Below are 26,696 nucleotides of genomic sequence, written 5' to 3' on the forward strand. Positions count from 1 at the left end.
CAATCATCGTCCATCCACCCGTGTAGAAAGAGAGAAAAAAAACGTTAAAGATTATCGGTAATTATTCAGTGATAAACTAAGTAATGTTGACCTTGTTTTCATGATCAAGAGCTAAAAGAAGTGTGTCAGTATCTTGACATCTGAAGCGGAGATCAAAGCGGTATTTTTGCTCGAGATTGTCATGGCATTACGTCACGTTTTCGCGCCATGTGACACATCACTGTCTGATCGTACCGCATCGGTTCTTAAAATTGCTGAGAAATAGAAATCAATAAAAAATTTCTTCTTTAATTTGTTATCAAAAGCGAATGTGCTATATCCCGTATAAAAGGTAAATGTCTCAAACGATAGTTACTATAGTGGATATCCTACCTCTGTGACCTATTTGCCCTCAAGGAATTTACATTATTGTTTGACAAGAAAAACTTTTAAATTGTTGGTCAAAAAATACATGTACAAAGATTCATTTAAAACTTATTAAAAACCGCAGTCACATTACATTGCTTTATTTTAAAATCGCATTTCTACTTACGTTCACGAGGTCACGTAACCTATTCTGCCGCACTAACAGAAATCTGTTTGCCAAAAATCGTCTTACTCCATGTATTGTAATCGCAGCCGCTTTTTCATTATTTAAGATTTTTTTATTCTGTTTTTTGTACTTTCTGGTCAAAAGTCTGAATTTTAAGCCCATAGTATTCATCATTTATTTACTTTTAGAAAGAAATAAGTAACTAAGATCGTGCTGTTTGAATTTTTACAAATGATTATATGAAAATTCGACCGTTTTTATAGAATTTTGCCTGCATTTCTGTCGATATCTTATTAAAATCATTATAGAATTCAAAAAGTATTATTTCTCAAGGGGTGTTGAAAACTTGAAGCGAAAATATTAAAAAATGAATGTACTACGCACGTTTTTTGTGTACGTGTCGATGTAAATTAGATGTTACGATAGGTCACACGTGCTTGTGGAATGGAAAATTACCGGCATGACGTTTTGATATCTTTATCTGTTTCCAGTCAATCCAGGTAGCGACTGAACCATCTCAAAGTTTGTTGACGTTTTGTAGATGTAATTTCTGAATTTTGGTAAAGTAAGGACGTAATAAAAAACCACTCGCCCGATCGGTCGAGTACACAGCGAGGTCCACTCATCCTACTCAGACTTAACTCACCAATGCGAGCAGGCGAGTGGAATTTTACACCCTGTTAATGCCGATAAATGTACGGCAAAACACGATATTTTGCACGCGTTAAACTCCCTTCCTGTGAAATTACGTCCAGGTGAAAATACACTAATTTTATTTTCTTTGGGGCTGTAAACAACCGACCTGCGGAAAAAATAAAATAAAACTCGGGAAAATGAATTTTAATTTTATTCCACTTTTGCAATATTTAGGACCGGCGCTCCCGTAAAACGAAATATAAAAAAACTCTGGCCTTAAATCATTTTTTATTTCCATTGCATGCATGTAAGAAGCAAGCATTTAACAATTGCATTCATAGAAGTGTTAAAATGTGATCAATCTAATTTAAAGAAACACATTTAATTGGACTTTTTAAGTTTCATAGTATTTGTGGTGGAGACTGACCCAGTCATTCAGCAACTTATACTGTCTGTGTGTCATTTCTTGTATGTTACAGTTTTCTTAATAATACATTAAATGTCAAAGTTATGGTAAGATGAACTCATTCATCACTTGTAGATTAATGTTAAAGCAGTTCAACATTTTACCATAAGTTAACTAATATTCTATTTAACCAGAGTTGTCACATATTTTCATATAAATATTTGTATAATACAGTCTAATCTAATCTACATATGATGTTCCACAATTTTTTAGTTATATTTTATGTTGATATTTTATGTTGTTTTCATGTCTCAATATATAATTACAAACATCAAACAAACTAAAGTATTTTACAATTTGGTTGGTATAAATGGTTGTTTTGTTTATATATTTTATTTTTTTTCATCCAGGAGAATAAAGAAATATACATTTCAAAATATCTCATCATTCCAGATAAGTACACTACATAATCAAGATAAAAGAAATAAGAACAAAATATGTTGGTGGAATTTTATTTTCAAAAATTTGATATACAGTCTTTGTAGTATTTACTTCTTTAGAAATGTTTGGACTGAAATGGGAATAACAACATACTTAAATTTTGTAGTCATAAGTTAATATGGAATTATTAACTTTACTTAAAAAAGATTTTATCTCACTGTTATGCCATCTGAGCTTTAATTTTTTCAACATTGTCATTGGCAACAAGGCTCAAAATTATTTGTTGGTTATACCTTGCATTCATGTGTGATAAATGCTTTTATGGTTTCTTTAATATAATTTATGCTTTTCATCTTACCATGGATTAAAAAAATATAAATTTATTGTCTGAAAAATTAAGGTAAAAATACTGACTGATTAAATTGCAATATAATCAAGCTTATTTGAGATAAAGGGAGGTAATTCCATAAAAAAATATGTTGAATGTAGATTATAAATGTAATGAAGGGAGGTAATAAAATCTTGTGAAGTTATTAGTCTTCATTTCTTTGATGAGCTAATTAATTGTTTTACATTTTGGTTTATTAACTGCAAGTATGACCTAACGTGTACCTGTCCTGAAGGAAAATAAAATAGGTTGTTTGATGTCCTTGTACTGTTAAGTTGTTCCGTTCCTGTATTTGTTTACATTCCATGTCTGAATGAAATGAAGAAACAGACTTTAATGAGGGTATCCCGGGAAAATACCTAAGTTTATTTTTATATCAGCAAATTTGATGAGATAAGTCTTTCAGGAGTTGTCTATCCTATTTCCAAAAATGCTATGGGGACTAAATTTTTTGGAGTAAATATCTCTTTTAAAAAATAACACACAGCATTTTAATATTGTATATATATTATCTGATGCACTTAGCAATATATATTTGGAGTCAAAATGTTAAAAATTCCGGTTTTAATTTTTTAGTTACAATGTCTACAATATATACTACTGTATAAGTGTCTTACAGGTGACTAACTAAAGAAACAGAAGCAGATATGGAAGTCTGGGTATCAGATTCTATCTCTTTTTAGTGTTTGTTCACACACTCCTCACAGCGGTTGTAAACGCTAAATGTACGTCTAGGAGGAAATCTGTGAGATTCAAGATTTCAAGATTTTATTTATAACTAGACCCATACAGCATCGGCATTATAATAACAACTAATTTAACAACACAAACACTAATACATAAAATAAAACAGTAGTTTTACGGTCATAATAGATCTGATACAAATATGTTGTAAGCTAAAATATAGAAGATGGTGTACATTTAGAATTAACCAGGTTGAAAACATTGTTTTAACTGACCAGCAAATAACTACCAGTGACAAAACCCTATCCCTACCTAAAACTTTGAAGTAGTTTCTGTACAAACAATGCTAACTTAAAAAGAAGAGTACTATCATTACTTTGAAACAAACGTTGAAATGGCATTACATTTAACAGTTGAAAGTCATTTGGTAAATATTTTACTCTGTCCAAATCAAAGTAAGAGTATTGCGGAATACACTGCTGAAAGTACGACCAGAATGCAGCAGATCCAAGTTGTTCTAAAGATTCTTTTACATATGAAATCCAAGAACAATAATTTACATTTTGCTGATGGTATCTATACATGAACCTGTAAAGTATACAGTTCATCTTTTCTTGTTTACCATTTAAAAATTGTACACCAGTAGTTCAATATTCTATTTCTAATAGAACATCACTTTTTCCAACACCTATTTTTCATGAAAGTTCTATCGTACTTATTAAGTTAAAGTAACGATAAAAATAAAGAGGGACTTGAATAGTTCCTAGTAAAATGCCGGTCAGTTGTGGTCTGCTACCCTAAATGGCGCTTATATGCTCCTGTCAGCACAATTAACCCCCTACTTTCGGTTTCGATCTGCAAAACTTGTATGTGAAGTGTATAAACATATCTCATCTCATTCCATGCATTATGTATTCCAGCAGTAAATAGGTGTGATTAATGCACTTGTTCTACACAAATTTTCGCACACAAAAAATGGTAAAACAAGGATCTGTTTACTACTGACTTCTTTCGACTACTCAAACGAAGCACATTTTCGACCGAATTACTGGCTTTATTCCTCAAAATGAAGCTCAACATGGGTCGATCCAAATAAACTATTTGACAAAAATCATATCATTCTGAACAATTTTAAATTTGTTTTTTTGTTGCAAATGTTTTGTACCCCATAACAACTTAAATAACAAGACAAAACGTACGGAAGTCGCAATATTCAATTGAAAATACACTTAAGAATGTATCTATGTAGATGGATCTTGAAAGCGAACTTGAAGAAATTATGTGAGAAGTTTTTCTTCGGATAGGCTGCTTCCAGTAGCTGGAGGGTATAAAAAACCAAAGTTTTATCTTCATCCTTGTTGGTCATTTCATATTATCGCTAAATTTTAGAAAAGAGATCTGCGTCAATGTAATATTCATTTCAATAACGAGGACGGTATCCGCTTGATTGACAGAAACAACGAGGATGGTACCATGGTACATCGTCAGAGGTATCTTATTTTCTAGACATTGTCTTCGAAAAAATCGATCTAATTTTACTGTGCTTCAAGTTTTTGTGAAATGAAAGCAATGACTAACAAACATAATGACTGCTTTTCATTTTTCTAACAAAAAATTCCTAATATAATCCGAAATAATACCATCAATCGTGAAAATATATACCATCGCCTTAAAATATCTTCATTTTCGCGACAAAAAACTTTTTTTTTCCCACAGTTATTCAGATCATATGAGATAGATATTTGACATGGATATAGTTAAAGTATGATCTTTCACATTTAATACTAAAACTTTTCAAATTGTCAGTAAAATACGGAATAATTACCTGTTATAGGTGTGAATTTCCTGTTCACCAACATGTACATTAATCACACGAGGGCGGTATCGCTCACACGAGTAGGTACCCGAATAACCAGTGTGCAATAACTCTGAGGGAAATTGACCAATCAAAAAAAAAAAAAAAAACTTGACGGGCATCATCGCAGTGCAGTATGTTGGTTCATGTTTATTTCAAGTTTCATGAAATTCTACCAAGTAGTTACTAAACAAGAGGACCATGATGGTCCTGAATCGCTCACCTCTTCCCACATGACCCAGTTTTGAGTATGACGTTTTTTTCTATGATTTGACATAGTGACCTAGTTTTTGAGCTAATGTGACCCAGTTTTGAACTTGACCTAGATATTATCAAGATAAAAATTCTGACCAATTTTCATGAAGATCCATTGAAAAATATGGTCTCTAGAGAGGTCACAAGGTTTTTCTATTATTTGACCTATTGACCTAGTTTTCGAAGGTATGTGACCCTGTTTTGAACTTTACCTAGATATCATCAAGGTGAACAGTCTCACTAATTTTCATGAAGATCTCGTGAAAAATATGGCCTCTAGAGAGGTCACAAGGTTTTTCTATTTTTATACCTACTGGCCTAGTTTTTGACCGCACATGACCCAGTTTCGAAACTGACCTAGATATCATCAAGGTGAACATTCAGATCAATTTTCATGAAGATCCATTGAAAAATATGGCCTCTAGAGAGGTCAAAAGATTTTTATAATTTTAGACCTACTGACCTAGTTTTTGACCGCAGTTGACCCAGTTTCAAACTTGACCTAGATATCATCAAGATGAACATTCAGACCAACTTTCATACAGATCCCATGAAAAGTATGGCCTCTAGAGAGGTCACAAGGTTTTTTTATTATTTGACCTCCTGACCTAGTTTTTGATGGCACGTGACCCAGTTTCGAACTTGACCTAGATATCATCAAGGTGAACATTCTGACTATTCTCACTAATTTTCATGAAGATCTCATGAAAAATATGGCCTCTAGAGAGGTCACAAGGTTTTTCTATTTTTATACCTACTGGCCTAGTTTTTGACCGCACATGACCCAGTTTCGAAACTGACCTAGATATCATCAAGGTGAACATACTGACCAATTTTCATGAAGATCTCATGAAATATATGGCCTCTAGAGAGGTCACAAGGTTTTTCTATTTTTAGACCTACTGACCTAGTTTTTGATCGCACGTGACCCAGTTTCAAATTTGATCTAGATATCATCAAGATGAACATTCAGACCAACTTTCATACAGATCCCATGAAAAATATGGCCTTTAGAGAGGTCACAAGGTTTTTCTATTATTTGACCTACTGACCTAGTTTTTGATGGCACGTGAGCCAGTTTCGAACTTGACCTAGATATCATCAAGGTGAACGTTCTGACCAATTTTCATGAAGATCTTGTGAAATATATGGCCTCTAGAGAGGTCACAAGGTTTTTCAATTTTAGATCTACTGACCTTGTTTTTGAAGGCACGTGACCCAGTTTCGAACTTGACCTAGAATTTACCAAGATGAACATTCTGACCTATTTTCATAAAGATCCCATGAAAAATGTGACCTCTAGAGATGTCACAAGGAAAAGTTTACGCACGGACGCACGGACGGACGACGGACACTGCGCGATCACAAAAGTTCACCTTGTCACTTCGTGACAGGTGAGCTAAAAATGGTATTAAGGCATATATTGTAGCTTTGCATATTCTGCACGTTGTGTAGATAATTGTTTACCTGGAAAGATTGGAACTATTTTTGGTTGTGTTGTTAGGATGGTCTTGAGAACTGACAAGATTTCTCAAACTGAGTATTCTTTTTGACACTGGTGGCAGCAGCCACCAAAAACTTGTCAATATTTAACATTGCTATGTTAAATTATTGATGTTGTTTGTTGTTTTGTTATCCAACGAAATTTTCAATGTTTACTGATGTTGAAATAGAACTGAATGAAGTTTTTATGTGCGCTATTTACAGAACTGTCAGGTCATGCATATAAAACAAGCAAATTCAATGAATTGGTATCCCCCGCCGAAAGGGCTTATGGTGAGGAATGGCAAAAAATATATCCGGCAAAAAGTTAAGGATGTTACTAAGAAGTCCATGCATGTCCGCATTATGGTCCAGACAAAATCGGACGGACGCATGGACAGACACATGCACATACACCAAAAGTGGTGACTATATCGAGCTGACCGCAAGCAGGCTCGACAGAAATGGACTGGTTCATCATTCAGTTTGGGCAGTATCAAATCTTACTCACAGAAATGTTCACTGAACATTTACTGGCAATAGTGAAATGTGCAGGCTGATCTTGGTCTGCAGTGGTCGCAAAGGCAAAACCACTTGCCACCAGAAGTCTAAAGGTTAACTTAAAGAGATTAAGACTTGCCAGGGAATACTGTAGTTATTCCTATTAAAAGCCAAATAAGTTCTGTAACAAAATACTTACTTTAAATTAGAGGTATACATCTGGTTGATCGATTCATAGATTCATCTTCTGCACAAGGCCAGGTGATTTCATGCTTACAGCCATTGGAAAACAACCACTCTCATCCTGAAATTATCAATAAAAAGAAAAGAAAAAGCTGCCAAAAGAATGGAAGAAACATGGCTTAAAATATTCGAAGCTAGTAGATATGAAGTTATCAAGAGGTACTGCCAAAAGTTTTATATTTAAATAGAGAAAATATCAGATTTCACAGAATTGGAAAATGGAGACACTGGCTATTAAATAAAGGAACAAAAGTTTAAATATTTTCTACTGTGATATTGGCTTACTTCAAAGAAAATTCTTTAGTTAATGAACAGATGCTATTAACTGTCACAATTTTGACCATTTCATTGATCTAAACTATTTGTCCTATGTGTGTCGGAATAAAGAATTATATTCAAGAGGAGAGTATAACAAAACTTAACCCTTAGTCATGAGTATTTTTATAATTATGAAAGTGCATGTGAACTTGTTCTGCATGAGCAGCTACACCAAGGCCTTATCATGTCCAATAAACTTATAGGTGCTTACTTTATAACATGTCTTAAAAGAAATTAGATTGAAAACAAGAAAATTGAAAAAGATATTGGACAGTACTTGGTAAAAATTCAAATGGCTTACTAAAACTATTCTGTCATATTTTGCCTATTCTGGTAAGAAAAAATACATTTTGGAAAGTCCTTGAAAAAGAAGTTCTGTCCAGTGTATATTGCATACAAGTTAAACTGGTATCAGCGATTGCGAAAAACTATGCATGTGTTCCAAATTTGAAGCCTGTACTTTCAAAAATGTGAAAGTAGGTCACTAGGTCAATAACAAGGTCAAAGTTTATTTCGGTACACAAACCTATGCATGTGGTCCAAATTTGAAGGCTGTAGCTACAGAAATGTGAAAGTACGTCACTAGGTCAAGATCAAGGTCAACTCATGTCAAGGTTCATCTTGCAACTCAAAACTACACATGTGATCCAAATTTGAATGATGTAAGTTATGGACATGAAGGTTCTAAGTTTTTCCCTATATAAGTCTATATGAACCATATGACCCCTGGGGCAGGGCCCTATTTGACCATAGAGGGATAATTTGAACAAACTTGGTAGAGAACCACTAAATGATGCTACATTACAAAATACCAAAGCCATAGTCTTTGTGGTTTGGACAAGAAGATTTTCAAAGTTTTTCCCTATATAAGTCTATGTAAACCATGTGACCCCCAGGGCGGAGCAGTATTTGATCCTAGGGGAATAATTTGAACAATCTTAGTAGAGGACCACTAGATGATGTCATATACAAAATATCAAAGCCCTAGGCCCTGTGGTTTTGGACAAGAGGTTTTTCAAAGTTTTTTCCTATATAAGTCTATATAAACCATGTGATCCCCGGGGATGGGGCCATATTTAACCCCAGGGAAATAATCTGAACAATCTTGGTAGAGGACCATTAGATTTTGCTACATACCAAATATCAAAGCCCTAGGCCCTATGGTATTGGACAAGAAGATCAGAAACCGTTTTAACTGTTCCTGGCCAATGTGACCTTGATCTTTGACATAATGACCTCAAAATCAATAGGGGTCATCTGCTGGTCATGGCCAACCTAACCCTCAATTTTCCTGACACTAGGCCCAAGCGTTCTAGAGTTATTGCCTGGAAACTATTTTACTGTTCCTGGTCACTGTGACCTTGACCTTTGACATACTGACCTCAAAATCAATAGGGGTCATCTGCTGGTCATGACCAACCTCCCTATCAACTTTCGTGACCCTAGGCCTAAGCCTTCTTGAGTTATCATCCGGAAACCGTTTTACTGTTCAGGGTCACTGTGACCTTGACCTTTAACATACTGACCTCAAAATCAATAGGGGTCATCTGCTGGTCATTACCAACCTCTCTATCAACTTTCATGATCCTAGGCCCAAGCGTTCTTGAGTTATCATCCGGAAACTGTTTTACTATTCAGGGTCACTGTGACCTTGACCTTTGACATACAGACCTCAAAATCAATAGGGGTCATCTGCTGGTGATGACCAACCTCCCTATCAACTTTCATGATCCTAGGCCCAAGCGTTCTTGAGTTATCATCCGGAAACGGATTGGTCTACATTCCGACCGACCGACCAACATCTGCAAAACAATATACCCCTCCTTCTTCGAAGGGGGGCATAATAAAGCTGCTATTGTGCAGACAAGGTCAAAATAGCTAATTTTGGCCCTTTCAGGGGCCATAACTCTGGAACCCATAATGGGATCTGGCCAGTTCAAGAAAGGAACTGTGATCTTATGGTGATACAAGTTGTGTGCAAGTTTGGTTAAAATAAAATCATAAATGAAACCACTATCGTGCAGACAAGAAATTGTTGACGGACGCACGGATGGACTGACGACGGATGATCACAAAAGCTCACCTGTCACATAGTAAAAAGTTACAATATAAGTTATTTATAGTAACAACTAAGGAAAGTTAATCTTAAAAAAAAAAAATCAATAAAAAAAATCTAAGTCCACATAAAAACCCTTACCTGAGGTAGAGATAGGTCAAAATAAACCTCAAAATTTGATGTAACATACATGTTGTACTACAGAAAAGTGGTCACGATTTTTCCCAATGACTAGTAATGAAAAAGTAAAAATATAAGCTTTTTATAGTAACAACAAAGGGAAGTAACTCTAAAGGGACCTGTGCATGACACTCTGTCTCATGATGGTGTACAATTGTGCCAAGTAACATCAAAATCCCTCCATGCATGAAGAAGAAACAAAGTCATTATTGAATTTGGCATTTGACCTCTAAATGTGACCTTGACCTTAGACCTTGGGACCTGAAGCTTGCACACAACAATCCGTCTCATGTTAGTGAACATTTTTGCCAAGTTACTTCAAAATCCCTCCATGAAACAAGAGAACCATGATGGTACTGAATTGCTCACCTATCCCCACATGACCCAGTGTTGAACTGAGTATGACGTCGTTATTTCTATTATTTGACATAGTGACCTAGTTTTTGAGCACATGTGACCTAGATATCATCAAGAAAAAAAATTCTGACCAATTTTCATGAAGATCCATTGAAAAATATGACCTCTAGAGAGGTCAAAAGGTTTTTCTATTATTTCACCTAATGACCTAGTTTTAGGAGGCACGTGACCCAAATTCAAACTTGACCTAGATATCATCAAGATGAACATTCTCACCAATTTTCATGAAGATCTCGTGAAAAATATGGCCTCCAGAGAGGTCACAAGGTTTTTCTATTTTTCGACCTACTGACCTAGATTTTGATCGCACCTGACCAAGTTACGAATTTGACCTAGATATCATCAAACTGAACATTCTCACCAATTTTCATTAAGATCCATTGAGAAATATGGCCTCTAGAGACATCACAAGGTTTTTCTATTTTTAGACCTACTGACCTAGTTTTTGACCGCACGTGACCAAGTTTCGAACTTGACATAGATATCATCAAGATGAACATTCTGACCAATTTTCATGAAGATCTCTTGAAAAATATGGCCTCTAGAGAGGTCACAATGTTTTTCTATTTTTAGATCTACTGACCTAGTTATTGACCGCACGTGACCCAGTTTCGAACTTGATCTAGATATCATCAAGCTGAACATTCTGACCAATTTTCATAAAGATCCCATGAAAAATATGGCCTCTAGAGAGGTCACAATGTTTTTCTATTTTTAGATCTACTGACCTAGTTTTTGATCCCACGTGACCCAGTTTCAAACTTGACCTAGATATCATCAAGATGAACATTCTGACCAATTTTCATGAAGTTCCATTGAGAAATATGGCCTCTAGAGAGGTCACAAGGTTTTTCTATTTTTAGACCTACTGACCTAGTTTTTGACCCCACGTGACCCAGTTTCGAACTTGACCTAGATATCACCAAGATGAACATTCTGACCAATTTTCATGAAGATCTCATGAAAAATATGGCCTCTAGAGAGGTCACAAGGTTTTTCTATTTTTAGATCTACTGACCTAGTTTTTGACCATACCTGACCCAGTTTCGAACTTGACCTAGATATCATCAAGATGAACATTCTGACCAACTTTCATAAAGATCCCATGAAAAATGTGACCTCTAGAGTGGTCACAAGCAAAAGTTTACGCACGCACGGACGGACGACAGACGCCACGCGATCACAAAAGCTCACCTTGTCACTTGGTGACAGGTGAGCTAAAAAGAAGTAATGTTCCAGACAAAGTCATTCTTGTAACTGAACTTTGGCCTCTATGTGTGACCTTGATCTTTGACCTAGGGATCAGGTTCTTGTGCAGGACACATAGTGGTGAACATTTGTGCCAAGTAATATTCAAATCCTGTTTGACATGACAAAGTTATACACAGGACAGGAAAAAAAGTCCTGCTGACCTTTGACCTCAAATTGTGACCTTGACCTTTGAGCCAGGGTCCGGGGATTTTCGCATGACACGTTGTCTCATCATGGGAAACATTTGTGCCAAGTGATATTAAAGTCCCTTAATGAATGACAGAGTTATGGACCGGACACGAAACAGACCCTGTTCATGCCATGTTAACATCTGACTGCCAAGTGTGACCTTGACCTTTGAGCTAGGGGTCTGAAAGTTGTGCATGACACATCTTATTCTTGCATGTTTCTCTGTTTCTCTGGCGTTTCCGGTGATTTTACCCATGCCGGCAAAACCCATCTGGCATCCCACATGCCAGATGACTCGTGCTGTTAATGACAACTAGTGGTTCATGCACTTAATTTCCCGCGCTCTACTACAAGAAAGTGTGCTACAAAGAAAATACTTCTACCTGTTATTTGCAAAATACGGTGTGCAAGAAAAATAATCTGCCAGAATAAAATGCTAACATGTAGACAATATGCAAGAAAAAATATAAATATCAGTCATGTGTTTACGAATCGGATAGAAATATCCGTCCCTCGGCCACCTGCGCATATGCGGTAATTCGGCAAGCCTCATTACCGCCCAATGCACAAGTGCCCTCTGGACGGATATTTCTATCCAATTTGTAAACACATGACAGATATTATTATTATGAGGTATATTAGTGCCAAATAATATTAAAATCCCTTCATGGATGGCAGAGTTATGGACCAGACAGGAAAAAAGCCCTGTTGACCTTTGACCTCCCAACTGTGACCTTGACCTTTAAGCTAAGGGTCCGGTGTATGCGCATAACAGGTTGACTCATCATTAGGAACATTTGTGGCAAGTAATATTAAAATCCCGTCATGGATGACAGTGTTATGGACTGGACACAAAATTGCGGATGGACGGAAGCGCATTCCTATAGTCCCTGAAACTGGTTTTCAACCAGTAGAGGACTAATAAATGGTATTGCCCAAATTGAATGATGGACAAATCTGTTTTAGAAAACTGTTGAATACAGTAAATTTAAAGAAGATATACTTACCAGTACTAATTGAAGATACTGAAGATCCATGCAGTAGTGGTTTAGTAGAGTGAAGGCAGAAGACATACACAGCACTTGGCACCATTTCACATCACCTTGGGAACAAAGTGTCTAGATCTCTACACAAGGACCATCATCATTTCAGTTTCCATGCATGGAAATAATGAAAGTATCTGCTCTCAAGCCTGAAATTAAATAAGCCGAAACAGGGAAAAAAAATGCAAAATTATTTTATGTTAAGTTTGCTTAAATAAGGAAAGAATTCAATATTGCAGAAGTGAGCTACATGAAAACAATTCCGACAGACTGGCCAGTCCTGGTAGAGGATGGCAAACATTCATAGAAATCTGAAAGAGAGAAAATCCTGCCCGGTCCTGGCAGGCCTTGAACCTGAAAAAAATACAAAACCTGCCCAATGTATGTTCCGTCCAAGTAAAACATGCATTAGAAGACATAGGCAGGGTATTGACCTGAAATGAATAAGAAATCCTTGCAATCTCTGATTTCCATCTCACACAACAAAGGAACAACTATCATCTAGCAACCCGCCGGCAAGGATTGCAGATCAGTCACCCCCCCACGCTTTATCTTGCGGACATATAGGCACCGGGTCCTCGATAGTCACGATAGCAGTCTTGATCAACAGTTAAGGATTCTGCAAGGCCTTGAAACATGAAAGAAATATTCTGCTGCTTCTGCATCCTCTGCAGTCTTCGGCAGACCTTGGACCTGGAAAAGATGAAATCCTGCTCACCTCATAAAGGTTGTCCTAGGCAGGTCTTGACGCTGAAAGAAAATCCTGCCGACTGTATGTATGGACGGGACATACAGTCAGTTGTCATTGGCAGGCTTTGTACCTGAAAGAAATTAAAATCCTCACAATCCCGGATTCCCATCTCTCAAAACACAGGAATAACTTTCATCTAAACACTGCCGGCACAGAATTGTAGAAAAGAAGTTACTCCAACTTAAAAATCTTGCGGGCATATAGGCACCGGATTGTCCTCGATGGTCACGCTAGCATGTCTTGATCAATAGTAAAGGGATCTGTCAGGCCTTGGCAGCTGTAACAAAATGCAACTCTGCCAATCTTTTGAAGCAGCATCTCCTCAGCAGTCTGGAAGATTGGCAGAAAAATAAAACAAAAGGAAAAAAGCTCACTCCTGTTGTCTTTAAAAGTAAAAAAAAAGTCCATACCCTATCAAACCATAAAAACATCAAGTTTAAAATTATTCAAACTGAAACTTACACCAAAATTGCTTTAAACTTCTGATTAAATTTACAAAACCTAAGTGGGTCATAATAGTGCTAGATTGCCTGACCATGCTTCACATCTAAAAGGTAATATAACTATAGTGTAACCAAGGTTTTTTGGTGGTCTAGTTTTTTACCTCAAATGGTTTAGTTTCCAACTGAACCTTCCACTTTACATAATACCTGGTGACTTTAAACACAAGATGACCAAGTTGAACATAAATTTAATTCAATTCCAAAAATAACCCAAGTTTCTATTTTGACCTTTAGACTGTTAGAAAATATCTACTATTGCGTTTACATGGGATTTCTATCCGATACCATTTTTTAAGTGTTTTTTGTTTTTTTTACCCAAGATATTCAAGCATGTATATTGACTTCATTTCTGACAGGCTTTTTGCAAGATAGGTAGAAGGTGTCTCCTCTATGGTGCTAACATGGATTTTTTACAATTGGCCTAGTATATAGCTGGTGACAAAGTAATTACACTGCACTCTGTATCTGCTTCTTTAAAAAATAATTTGATTTGGTTTCCTATTACTGGTATCGGAACAGTACCCGAACAGTAACAGTATCCGAATTCTCGTAATTTCTCCTTTCATGTTACCCTTCATAAAGGGAGTACTATATGTTTTGGAAGGCTGTTTCACAAGCAAACATCAAGTGAAATTTCGTTCATCAATGACAAGTGTTTACAGAGAAATTCTACCTTCTTTATTAAGCAATCAACTTTATGTTTTGTTTACATCTGAGGGATTCCACATGTCACGCATGTGCGGAAGACAAACCCATGTTTGTTCTATTCCAGGGAGGTAAATCCTGAGCTTATGATTTGCACTCCGTTGTAGAATTACTCTCCCTTTATAATTTAGATAAAATATTAAGGAAATTATACTGCTATGGCGTCACATGGGTATTTAGTAACAAGGTAGAGCGCTCGCTTCAAGTGTAAGAGGACATGGGTTCGAATCCCAACCTCGGCTTAAACTTTTATCTTTTTTTAATTACTTTTTTAAAATCTATATAACACAGCTTAAAGACTTAAAATCAATATAAAACTCCCATTACCGGGGGTACAATGTATACAGTAATCAAATAAACTACTGTTTACAAAGCTAGACAAATACACGATGTGAAAGGTGCTTGTCTGAAGTGTTGCATAATATGATTGTACAGGTGCTGTACAGTACCGTACGTAATGGAACGGAAGGTAGCCATACCCTGTACGATTTATGGGAAAAAGTAGTAAAGGTTAATTACATAATTTAAAATCAAAATTATAAAAGATTTTCAGTCAAAACAATTCTAAAGCTGCTTAAAAAACCATTTATCGGAAACTGGTACTGTAGATAAACCAATTAAAGTTAATTAGACTGCCCTTTCGGAGCCCCTGTTTTTGGACGCATGCGCAGATAAGGCCGGTATTGTTTACATCCTTGCAAAGAGTAAAGACTAGGGTTTAACGATTTGTAGATTACTTCTGTAAACAATTTGTATTTAAAAAGAAATATAATGAAAACCCTCATTTTTTATCGGAAACTGGTCTGAAACCAGTAATAGGACAGGAAAACAATATGTAATAACACTATCAAGACATTACTCAAGAGCCAATGACTCATGGGTTATTGGATCAATCTTGCCAATTATTGTCTTGCAACAATTTGTGTTCAAGGTCTATAACTCTGGTTTTACAAAAATGATCTTGCCAAAAACCTTATCACAAACATTCTAGGAAATGTAACATGTAACCTTGGTGAGTTTTTGAATAATTTTGTGAACTACTGAACAAAATATATACAAAATATTTTACATTATCTAATTACAAATATCTTTAGTTAAAATTTTGATTGGCTTTACAAAAAGTTGCCCATAGGATTAAATGTTGAAGAAAGTTAAGATCAACTCTTGCATTCATTCATCTCATTCACCTTGCCACTTAACTTTCCATATTATATCAACTTTAAACTTTTCAAATTTACCTAAAAAAAATATTCCTCAAACGGACTTTGCAAATGCCAATGAATTAAAAAAAAAGACACAATTCATTTCAGTAAATTTGATTCAGAAAGGAAACTAAAACCAATTAAAACCTTGATACAGCAACTTTCTATCTTACTAATTTTTTTCTTGGCCTTGTAACCCCGGTAACCTAGTCAGTATTAATGAACCCTGTTTAAATGAAATGCACCATTAACCAAAATGAATCAACTGAAGTTCATGCCTTGCTTGCTTTTTAACATCAGCCACTCAGAATAGTACAAATACTAAGAAATAGCAACCAACACTTCACTTAAGTGAACCTTGTCAAACAATGCCAGAGATACCAAGAGTGTAGAAGTCACAATATATACCCTTCAAATTAATTGATATTTTTTATAATACTCTTCTTAATAGATTTAAATTTTGCAATTTTGATTTATTCAAGGGCAGTTACTCTAGAAAACTGGTCCTGACTAACATATTATCAGAAATGACCTAGAAATATCCGGCATGCACGAGATCAAAGAACAAGAGATGTCCCTAAGACATTAATGCTCTACTATTTGAATCAGGAATATTACCCTAATTTTTAAAATACCTACAGAGTTGAATGCAAAACTTTAACCAGGATTTACTTAGTCCAAAAAAGGTGGGTGGGGGGGGGCATAATTTGGCAATTTGGCTAAAATGAATGTCACAGTTGTGGGAACTGATGCTATCATCTATTTTTATAACCCTATAATATAACCACTTGTTTCATTATTAAAATAACTCTCATACAAGTTTTAGAAAACAACCATTATGATGCAGATTTTAAAAGCTTCAAGTTTTGCTTTCTTACATTTACTAAAAAAGGATCCTATCAAACATGGAAAAATCAAACAAGCTTAATTGTTTTGAATTACTTCCTGCGATAAGCCTAAATTGTAAGTGTTACTTTAATATTAACTTGATAGGTCCCATATTTCCATAATGATTAACTTAAAATCTTCTAGTTTAAACAATTATGCAATCAGAAGTTGCTAAATACTGAAAGACTTCGGTCAAGAGCAACAGGTAGAAGACTGGAAGTTATACAGCCTGTAAGAAGAAAAGAAAGCTAGTTTGCTGTATACAACCATACAAGGTAGCAGCTTTTGCAAGCCTGATGGATGAAATATACAGCCTGGTAGCACACAGGAGAGTTAGTTAGATGTAATGTATAGACCATAATGAAATATACTACCAATAAGACCCTATAGGATAGATGAGTTTATAAGAATATATAGGGTAGGCTATAAGAAGCAAAGAATGGTAAATGCTCCCTAGAAGAAACATGGGATGGCTGGCAGTATGCAGCATCTCTCTCGGTAGCAGCTTCAGCTAGCTTGGTGGATGAAATATACAACCTGGCAGCACATGTGAGAGCTAGATGGATATAATATGGGTCCTAATGGTAGTTACAAGAAATATATACCATATTAGCATCATGGAGGGACACCATGGGATAGCTAGCTAGAGTTATATGGATATAATAGTTGTGGATATTATAGTTAGCTTGAAGACATATACCAGTACCCTAGTAGCATCATGGGGGAACACCATGGGATAGCTAGCTAGTTTGGTGGGTATCATAATGAAATAGGATAGGAAAAGAAGTTAGATGGGAAAGTTAGCTAAATGCAGATACAAGCACAGCGGACAAGCTGCATTGATAGAAAAGCAACAGAGCAGGATAAAGAAAATTGATCTTATCTTTCAGTCTTTAAATGCAGAGCTTTTTTCAAAATAGTACAATCAATAATTCATGTGATCAATAGATATTTCACTCAAATTCAACAAAATATATGAAAAACTACTTACAGGAACCAGTGCTTAAGCTTATGCTAAGGGGGCATGAGAGGTATAGCACATTTCATTACCTCTCAAAACTTATCTCATTCATACCAAGTATACTAGTAAGTTTCCACAGGATGTTCTTATACGTTTGTTTTCCAATTTTTCAGCATATTCATTTTAAAGACTTAAACTGTTGCAGTTTGATACAAAATTGACCTCTCATGTATTTTCTTTAAGTTGTAAAGTATTTTAAATCTGCACTAAAATGGTTGTTCTCATATCATAATGTTATCTTGTATCAAGACAACCTATAATGTTTAAGCTAAATTCAATCCTTTTCTGTGATTTTTCACCACATACACTAAGTCTTTTCATTAAATTTGAAGAGCAAATTCTGTAACTTATGAAATATGCATGTCTCCCAAGTTATTTGAAAATATTTCCATAAAACTACAAATTAGACCTGAAATACTGCCTATATGACCTTTACCTTGACCTTTCGAAGTGTAAACTTGACCCCAAAATGTACAACCTTGACTGGTGCAGAACGCAAACAATTTTGCTAAGCTATATAAAGATATCTAATGCACATGTAAACCTACCTATCTGACCTTTGATCTCACTATATGACCTTGATACTGAACCAACATGACTGAAAGATGGGTCTTGCAGGTCATTTCACTTTGGTAAACCATGTGCCAACTTCTTGAAAAAAAATTTAAATAGGTAAAAAGAAAAAAACAGCACACATAACAAAATGGTGCCTGTGTGGCCTTTGATCTAACCATACCACATATAGTGACCTTGACCTTGAATTGATAGGACTTAAAAACATTCCCCAATCATTATGACAAAAGTTTATGAGCAAAGCCAATCCCAGAATTTCATTAAAAGTCATACTTTTATTTTTAGCTCTAAATTTACAAGCAAAAATTGGTGAAATGTTGGTCTCTATTTCATAGTACAAATTAATCCACACTGATAAATATTGCTGAAGTGAGCAGACTAAGATGTAATATTGAGGGAAGTGAAGACCTGAACATTTGCTTTGCTTATGTCAGTGCTGGACTCGGCTATAATTTTGCTCAATGCATTTTCAGTTTTCAAAAGATGTTAAGATTTTAATTTTTCATAGATTTTCAAACAAACACTTTCACTGCAAAGACAGAAATGCTCTATCAAAACTGTTCTATATTAAAAATCCTTCAGTTGACAGGAATCTGCCTTACAAATATATGCTTTGAATTTCTATAATTATATGCTTTGAATTTCATAAAAATAAAAATCATGAAAGAAAGATGTAATTGTATCAATTTATTTTATTTATCTGTTAAATTATCAAAAAGTAGTTCTAAAGAAAAGTCTACATGACATACAAATTCAAGAATCACGCAATGTCTGTGAAATAAATACCATTCAAAATAAAGTAAGTTCTTAAAGTAAGCATTAACAAAAATATGCCTTTTCCCCTTATCATCCCCTTTGCGTAAAACTGTATACATCCTAAAATTTTAGCTATAATTACTTCCTGAATATCTAATAACAAACAAGTATAAGGTAGATAGGACAGATTTTTTTCTAACTTGTATGAAAACTATCTTGAATAAATATAGGATACATTTGTATGTGGTAAATAGGGTTGGCAGGCCAATGGTAAACAGACCATCTCTAAATCCTGAAATACAGTAGTTCAATATTAGTCTGACAGTAGCCAATATTTCTTAACCCAGTCCTATGATATTCCAAACAGCTAAGCTTCACATCAAAATTGTTTGACACTTAATCTGTTCTGACATTAATCCATAGCAAGCTATTATAACCAGCTGCAAGTATTTTTGAAAGATGATCAACACCATAAGAATGTTTGACCCAATTCAGGAGAAATGTGACTTTTTTAAATTGTGTTTATCAGCTGAAAAATGACCTGTAATACAGTTCACATCTTGACCTAGAAAAGAAAGGTGTCTTTAAATGCAGTTACATGAACCAGCAGCCATTCCACCTATTTCCCTTAAAAATTATTTTGTTCAGTGTTTTTGAAAGATTGGTGGCATCTTGGTCAAAAGTGTACTGATTATCTAGCTAACCATCTAATATTGATAACCAGCTATAAAAGCAGTTGAAAGATTAGAAATGCCTCCGAAATGAATGATATTGTCACTAAATGCAATTTAAACCTGAAGCACTTCCCCACTACTGATGTAATAATGTATGTAAAGAAATTTGACAAAAAGTATTTAATACTCTGATACCACTAGAGCCCTTTCATGTTATATGAAGAATTCAGTCCCTTTTAAATGATATTCTTGTAAGTTGTAGCCAAAAGTAAATTATTCTGACACTTTGGTTTATTCATAGATCTTTAACCAGTACCTCTTTGCCAGTTTATCTTGAGTAATTATTGACCAGAAACTGTTTTCTACTCTTAGTACCAGTGACCTGACACCAGTTGCCTTTAATACAAACTGTATAAGCTTATAAACTTGCTATACACTAAGTTTGGTGACAATATGCTGTTTAAGTAACTGTGACCTTGACTTCATTTGGCATGGAGACCCCCAGTCTTAAGCCTTTTCTCTTCAAAAGCTTTCTATCAAGTTTCATTGCAATATCTAATCCATAATTTCAAAGTTGCTACACACCTTATTAATTACTTCAATTACCACAACTGGCAGAAAACTGTATACAGTGACCCCAACTGCCTCAATGCAATCCCAAGCTAGGGCTAAACATAAGTTTAGTGAATAAATATCAATTTTAACTACCACCCAGATTGACCATGCTTGTCAGCCCAAACTTGGTAACCAGGATTTTCAAAACTGGACCATGTGATAATGATTCCATGAAATCCCTTGAAATCTTAAAAGTTATTTCTGAATGAACAATCTGGAGGAAAAGTGCCATTGTCTGTGACCTAATCCTTGAGGGACATAATTGACTCTCAAAATAGCTTCTCATTATGCTTAACTTTTGATAAAAGTTTCATTGGAATCCATTGAATAGTTTAAAAGTTTAAATATAAGTTTAAATATAGCTGAGACACAAAATAAGTATTACAGTCCTTTTAATGTGTAATACTGGTGACCTTGACATTTGATGTACTGACCTCAGACTGACTGTTTTCCATAACATAACATCATGCTGAACATTTCATTTAAATTACAGATGTTTTTGAGATACAAACAGTGCGATTATATGAGAACATGAGAGAAGTCAAAATTTGATGGTACATTATACTAAATTTGACTTGAAACTTTATGAGGAAGTGGCAAGCATAGTGCAAGGTGCATGCTGGGATGCTGAACAATGCAGGAGAACAGTGCAAGGGAAGGATACAAAGGGTAGGAAGAACATAAAGTCCCAGGTCAAAATTGTAGTATAATGAACTTAGAAAATAGTGAAACCATAAAAAGATAATGTAACAGCAGACGTACATTATGCAAAAAGCCTGCCTCCAATTTTACTAAGTTGTTGAATTTTTTTACAAAATATTATTTTTATTTAAGCTAAACAGAATAAGAGCAATATAATTAGGTTTAAATGTGCTATAAAGTGTAACCAATTCGCAAAATCTAATTATTTAGATTTAATACAGAAAAAATAATGCCAAAACAGGATACTGGTTGCAGAGAGCCAATCAATCTTCAAATTATGACAATGGCTTTTTAGATTTGGAACCCCAAAATCTGTTCCCAGTTAAGACAATGTTGTTCAAAGGAAATTAACTTGTTCAGAGCCCTACCATGCAAGTAAATGATTTCAATAGTGATATTGGTTGGCTCCGAGCCTGACATACTCTTCCCAATAAACTTAGCAAATACCAACTTGACTATTGTGTGTGTGTGTGTTCGGGTTTAACGTCTTTTTCAACAATTTTTCAGTCATATAAACGACGGTGTCTACTTGTAGCAGTGAGCACAATGCCCAACTTTATAGTGCTGCCTCACTGGAATATCACGCCATAGACACGTGGCATGATACTTCACCCAGTCACATTATACTGACACCGGGCTGACCAGTCCTAGCACTATCCCCTTAATGCTGAGCGTCAAGCGAAGAAGCTGCTAGTACCATTTTTTACGTCTTTGGTATGACGCGGCCGGGGATCGAACCCACGACCTCCCGTACTCGAAACTTGACTATTGAGAGGACATTGGTTAAGACCTGACATGGTTTTCCCAATTAACTTTTAGAGGATACTGGTTCAAATCTATTGTAAACCAAGTTGACTATTGAGAGCATACTGGTTTAGACCTGATACATTTTCCCAATTAACTTTTAGAGGATACTTGGTCAAATTTAGTGTACACCATCTTGAATTTTGAGAGGACATTGGGTAAGACCTGACATGGTTTTCCCCAATTAACTTTTAAAGTATACTGGTTCACATCTATTGTAAACCAAGTTGACTGACAGAAGAGTGGTTGAGACATGACATGGTTTTCTCAATTAACTTTTAGAGGATACTGGTTTAAATCTATTGTAAACCAAGTTGAATACTGAGAGAGTACTTGTTTAGACCTGATGTGGTTTTCCCAATTAAGTTTTGGAGGATACTAGTTCAGATCTAGTGCAAATCAAAATAACATCTAAATTTATTAAGATATTTGTTCATAACATTCAAATGTTTTTCCAAAATTAATATTTCAGAGTACACTGGTTCAGATCTATTGCAAATCAAGACAAGGACTATTGAGAGTACACTGGTTTAAAGCACTGATATGTTTTCCCCAATTAATTTATTGCGAGGATACTGGTTCATTTCTCTGGCAAATTAAAATTTTGCAATTTGCTTTCCAGATAACCCATTTCATAGTTTTCGAATGACCTGACCCAAACAAGTCAAAACTTATTTACCAACAAACTTGAGCATATAATCAGCATATACATGTGCTGTGTAAAAATATATGAGTTATGGCCCTTTTAATGGTTACCACATCCAAATGTATCAATATTAATAGTAAACCAAACCTTTTCATGTATTAAATTTCTTGACAATCTTCAAAATATATAGCCTATATAAACTACTACTTGTACATTGAAATATTAAAACAGTAAAACCATACAAATCAATGATTTCACCCTTCGTATGTGACAAATAGAATGATGGTCCATAGTGCAAAGACCTTGAACCATAACTGAATTTTAGGATATGTACAGTTTCATCTCCCCTTTGTGTGATGGCAATTTTAATGTACTAAACAGAACTCAAATTACACTGAATATATTGACAGATGGCAATGAGAAGAAATGCAATATGCAAGAACCCTAACTCTGAATTGATTATTTACAAGTTTATCTTCTCATATTTTTTACGAATTCTTATTGTGAATTCATACAATTATTTGATAAAGGTACTGATATCTAGGATGAAACTAGAATTTTCAAACCAAAAGGGCATAATATTTATTTGTTGAGACAAAAATATTATACCAATTTTAAAAAAGACTGCTCCTTGCATGTCAGTTACAGCTCAGAAAAGATCTAACATGACCTTTGACCTCTTTATTAATGAAACCTTGACCTTTGAGATAGAAACCTGCATCTTACTCAAAACACTGTTTCACTGTGGCAAACAGTTATGGCCCTGACAAGACCTTACATGAACTTTAACCCCTAAATGTGACCTTACCCTTCAAGAAATAATATGAAGACTGATCCATGCATATCAATGTTGCAGCTTGGACAAGCTGTGTTCCCTTTGATACCCTTAAGTGTGACCATAACCTTTGAATTAGGAGCCTGCTGCTTGTGCTCTATAGGCAAATAAATCTGTAAAATATAAAGAAATACTGCTCATGCATGACAAAGCTATCACCAACATGAAATTAGATAGACATAAGACCTAGCAAATAACCATAGATTTTACAGAAAACTGGTTCAAGCATAACACAACATGACCACTGCACTTTATCAGAAAAAAATTACTTATCGCCAAATCACTCTGAAGAAAATCTAGAAAAAAACAACAAATACAAGTCGAAATAAAGCAAAACTCTATTTAAACATTCTTTTTTTGAATTATTTTACCTTCCTTCCTTGCTTTGTGTTCTTTTTTTTGGTCCTTTACCAACAGTCTGCTGAATGAACATGCACTCTCAACAAGTGTCACATGATTAGCATTGGTTAGCTGTAGAATAAAGGTATACAGTAGTAAGTAAATTTACAATATGTTCTATACAAAATTAGCAATGTAACCGTCATTAATTCATAAAATATTCGTGCAAGAGTTATGCACCTTGTGCCATATGGTGTGGGTGATTTTGTGGAACAACTACTTCAAGTTTTAATCAAATCCATTTAGTAATAACTATAATATAGTGAAAATGCATCAAAATTAACCTTAATTCGAAGTAAAAGGGGACATAATTCATTAACAAGAGCTGTTGGTGGGCAGCAATACTCCAATATTCAACAACCTTGTCAATTGAATGAATACAAAAGTCAACAAGAGCTATCTGTAAGACAGCGTGCTCGACTTTTCTCAGTACTTGACTCTGAATTAGAGCTTTGCCAGTAAAAAAAACAAGAGAGCCATGATGGCCCTATACATCGCTCACCAGAGTTGATCTGGCCTACTGACCTAGTTTTTGACCCCGCATGACCAAGAGTTGACATTGACCTAAAGATCATCAAGACAATATCTGACTAAATTTCGTAAAGATTTGGTTACAACTGTGGCCTCTAGTGTTCACAAGCTTTTCCTTTGATTTGACCGGGTACCTAATTTTTGACCCCATATGACCCAGATTCGAACTTGACCTATAATTTATCATAAGAAACATTCTGACTAATTCCCATGAGTTTCAAACTTAAATTGTGGTCTCTAGAGTGTTAAAAAGAATTTCCTTTGATCTAGCCTTGTGACCTAGTTTTTGACCCCACCTGACCCAGATTCATACTTGAGCTAGAAATAATAAAGACAAACATTCTGACCCAGTTTCATAAAGATTGAGTTACAAATGTGGCCTCTAAAGTGTTCACAAGGTTTTCCTTTGATTTGACCAGGTAACCTAGTTTTTGACCTCACATGACCCAGTTTCAAACTTCACCTAGAGATCATTAAGACAAACATTCTGACCAAGTTTCCTAAAGATTGGGTCAAAAAATGTGGTCACTAGAGTGTACACAAGCTTTTTCTTTGATCTGACCTACTGACCCAGTTTTTGACCCCACATGACCCAGTTTCAAACTTGACCTAGAGATCATTAAGACAAACATTCTGACCAAGTTTCCTAAAGATTGGGTCAAAAAAGTGGCCTCTACAGTGTTCACAAGCTTTTCCTATGATTTGACCTACAGACCTAGTTTTTGACCCCACATGACCCAGTTTCGAACTTGCCCTATAATTTATCATAACCAACATTCTGACTAATTCCCATGAGTTTCAAACTTAAATTGTGGTCTCTAGAGTGTTCACAAGCTTTCCTATGATTTGACCTACTGACCTAGTTTTTGACCCCACATGACCCAGTTTCAAACTAGAGATCATCAAGACAAACATTCTGACCAAGTTTCATAAAGATTGGGTCAAAAATGTGGTCTTTAGAGTGTTCACAAGCTTTTCCTATGATTTGAGTTTTTGACCCCACATGACCCAGTTTCGAACTTGACCTAGAGATCATCAAGACAAACATTCTGACCAAGTTTCATAAAGATTGGGTCAAAAATGTGGTCTCTAGAGTGTTCACAAGGCAAATGTTGACGGACGACGCACGACGGACGTCGGACAATGATTGGTCACAATAGCTCACCTTGAGCACTTTGTGCTCTGGTGAGCTAAAAATTCCAAGTTAAAAAAAGACATAAATCTGTCAAAATCAAAGTAATGGGGATTGTTCCTGGTGTAGATTTTGATAGTTAATAACTATTTTAAGTTTCTAGTCAAAAACTTTAATAGAGATATTTGACTTTATCAAAAATTTTATCAAAAAATTCTAATTTAAAAGGGACATAATTCTATCAAAATTCAGAGTTGTAAAAATGCAAAACAGGGTTATGGAACCTGCACAGTGCTTATCAGCTCGTAACAGTGGACAAGTGTGTAAAGTTATAATCCATTTCCTTTAGTGGGTACTAAGATACCATCTTACATCTAAAAATCTAACTAAACAAGAGGGCAAAGATGGCCCTTGGTAACTCACCCGTGTTACACACCATAACAGTATAAACATGTTTTACCTAGTGATTACACAGAGACAAATATGACCAATTTTCAGTAAGATTGGACCAAAAAGTGTGGCCTCTTGAGTGTAAACAAGCATTTTCATTGATTTGACCTACTGACCTATTTTTTACCCCATGTGACTTAGATAAGATCTTGTCCAAGACTTCAATATAACAAACACTCTGACCAAAATTTATGAAGATAGAATAAAAAATGTGCCCCCTCCTTGCTCTTTCATTTGACCTGATGACCTAGTTTCTGACCCCACATAAATATTGGAGGTACCATCCATGTTGTACCACAGAAAATGGGTCTCGGGTTTTCCCTACGACCATAATAAAAGTTCCTAAATAAGCTATTTATAGTGACATAAAGAGGAAGTGATAAAAAAAATAATTGTAAGTGAACAAAAGAAGGATCCTCCAAATAAAAACAAGAGCACTGCAATGCAGAGCCATATACACACAAAACAAAGTCATATGACCTTTGACCACTAAGTGTGACCTTGATCTTGAAGTGAGCCATCCAAAACATGCACTCTGCACGTCGTTTTGATGAGGTGAACATTTGTGTCAGGTTTCTTTGAAATCCTTCATGGGGTTCAAGAGTTACAGAGCGGAAGGGAAATTGCTAACC

At 35.2% G+C, this 26,696-nt stretch overlaps 1 long non-coding RNA gene across 1 annotated transcript in view; it reads right to left on the minus strand.

The window, feature by feature from the left end:
* LOC128555137 (uncharacterized) overlaps window positions 1-23,764 on the minus strand; it is a 42,148-nt gene extending 18,384 nt beyond the window's left edge. The window contains exons 1-3 of the long non-coding RNA XR_008369819.1: window positions 23,526-23,764; window positions 12,842-13,026; window positions 7,380-7,484 (exon numbers count right to left, since the gene is read on the minus strand). This is a non-coding gene — a long non-coding RNA (uncharacterized LOC128555137). The remainder of the gene's footprint in view (window positions 1-7,379; window positions 7,485-12,841; window positions 13,027-23,525) is intronic.
* Between the last annotated feature and the right edge of the window lie 2,932 nt (window positions 23,765-26,696).

This window comes from Mercenaria mercenaria, chromosome 2 (genome assembly GCF_021730395.1).
Source record: "Mercenaria mercenaria strain notata chromosome 2, MADL_Memer_1, whole genome shotgun sequence".
NCBI classification, from domain to species: domain Eukaryota; kingdom Metazoa; phylum Mollusca; class Bivalvia; order Venerida; family Veneridae; genus Mercenaria; species Mercenaria mercenaria.